General features: G+C 38.9%; 1 pseudogene; it reads right to left on the bottom strand.

Moving 5' to 3' along the window:
• Positions 1-345: 345 nt before the first annotated feature.
• Positions 346-1,048, bottom strand: LOC117795919 (annotated as a pseudogene).
• Between the last annotated feature and the right edge of the window lie 1,396 nt (positions 1,049-2,444).

The raw sequence follows: 2,444 nt of genomic DNA, 5'->3' as shown, positions 1-2,444 counted from the left end.
ATGACCACTGCAGGCTTCATTGAGCTCTCTCTTCGCTTTGAATTTTTACAAATGGTAAAGTGAGTGGCACAGACTAATTACAATGGGATTTACATGCCTCATTCTATATTAAGGTGTTCTGACTTCCCCATTCCCTTTTGCCTGGAAGAATGTCAGAGTATAATCACTGGTTTTGTTGTTGGTGGGTTTTTTTTTTTTCCAGTTTGCTTGTGCTATGGGCAGATAGAACCATTCCTCCAGGTACCAGTACTAGTAGTTCTGCTAGGGACTGGATTCTATCTTATGCTTACTTTTCTTCTTCCTCAGTTTGTTTGTGTTTTATTGATGCTGGTGCTCAGGCCTTGCCTACTTCTGCAGTGAGTATAGCTGCTCCTTCCACTGCTGCTTCTTGGTCTTCAGGTTCTCCTGCTTATTCATCTGGTGGCACAGGGCCTGTGTCTTCTTGGCTGCAGGTCCTGGGGCTTGTCCTTCTTACCCTTGTAGAATTTCCTGAGGTTTTCTTTCTGAGTCTGGCTGATGATGGTGAGAACACGAGCGATGGATTTGCAAACAGTTGGGATCTTGGAGAGTTTGGAAGCCAAGCCACCTGACACTTTGGTGACATGCAGCTGGGACAGCTCCACCCTCAGGTCTTCCAGCTATTTAAGCAGCTCCTCTTCCTTGCCGTGAGGGTATTGAACCTTAAACTTGGCCACATCTGCACCATCTGCTGCCACTGCCAAGGGAAAGAGCTCTCATGCTTATTTCGTATCCCTGCAGTTTTTAATGTCTTGCTCTGCATGGGGTGGATTCTGTACATATCCTTACTGGTTGACTACTGGGTTAATTCTAGGACATAACCATATTTACCATGAAACTATTATGTGGAACACACAATCAATTTCAGAATTATAAGGTAAAGTACACAACACATGTTTCACGACAAGAGTGAAGCATACCTTCAAATAATAAAATTATGGCTAATATTCACGGAGTGCTAAATAAGCACATATTGCCCAACACTATCCGAGATGTCTTTACCTGCGAGGTAGATACTGTTATTATCCATTTTTATAGGCGAGGAAACCAAAGTACAGCTATTAATTGTAGAATCAGAATTCGAACTAGTGAAATTTCATTCTGTACTCAACTATAGCATTAATGCCTTCAGACCAATCATTGGAACATCATGGCTTATAGCAATCAGAAACAGCAGTAAGAGAAATTTCCAAGAAGTTTGCAGAAGGGTTTGTTGGTTGGTTTGGCAGTGACTAAGCCAAGTGCCAATTTCTACATGTTCCGCTTGTGAAAAAGACTGAGCATTATTCCTTTTAAGTACCGATAAGCACCATAGGACATAGATGCAGCATGTTATAACAATCACAGCAGCAGTGGCGACTTCCAAATACATGGACAATGTAAGATACAAATGTGATGATGAATATACTTTCAGAGATCTTGTTTCTGTTCATATTAATTAATGTATGAGACATAAGTTTTCTGAGTATTATATTCTTTTTGGTGTAAAAAGCTAGATAGTAAATATTTCAGGCCTTATGGGCCAGAGTCTCTGTCACAATTATTCAACTTGGCCATTGCAGCACAAAAACAGCCATGAGCAATATGTAAACGCATGGGTGTGGCAACGTATTAACCAATAAGACCTTATTAACACAAATAGGCAGTGTCTTGGGTTTTTGGTCCACTGTCCTTAGTTTCCTGACAATTGGTTTAGGTAAATAATTTCTGTCCCGTCAGTTTATGACTGGGATGGTGGTGTCAAATCTATATCTTCCAAATTACTCCCTCTATAATTCTGTTAAGAACCACTGAATAATGAAACTACTTTTTAATTTCTCTGCCAGGCATTCCATGAGTTTCTAAAAATGTTAGAGCTCTAAAAGCAATAGCAAGCTCTATGCTTTGTATATTGCTTTATATTCATTGACTTTTAAGGACCTGGGAAAGGCATAATATACAATTTTAGTTTCTTGTAATTTAGATGTTTCAGATTTGCTTCCAAACCTTAGTTCTCAAATATTCTGGGGCGAAAACATAGTAGCTGAAAGAAGGAAGCAATGGGAGGAGGGAATAAAGGAAGTCAGAAAAGGAGAAGAGAGGGAATGGACGAGGGACTCTGAACTATAAAGAAAAAAAATATTTATGGCATTCTTAAGACTTAGGCTACTCTAATATAGAGCAACTTATGAAATACCTACTATGGATAGCACGTAAGTATGATAGCCTGGTCTAATAAATACACACAATTATTGCACTGAGTAGGTGTTACTTGGAACAACAGAACAGACCAGCATTTAATATTTTACAAAACTCACAGAACCAATGCATGGGCTTTTTCTTTAAATGCTGCAATTTTAGAATGAAAGTATATAAGGAAATTTTATTTAATTTCTGTTTGTATTAAATAACTTCCCCCCCTTCAAATGGAAGTGATAGAACGTTGC

Source organism: Ailuropoda melanoleuca, chromosome 2, assembly GCF_002007445.2.
Source record: "Ailuropoda melanoleuca isolate Jingjing chromosome 2, ASM200744v2, whole genome shotgun sequence".
Lineage (NCBI taxonomy): Eukaryota > Metazoa > Chordata > Mammalia > Carnivora > Ursidae > Ailuropoda > Ailuropoda melanoleuca.
This window is presented reverse-complemented; position numbering and strand designations above follow the sequence as displayed.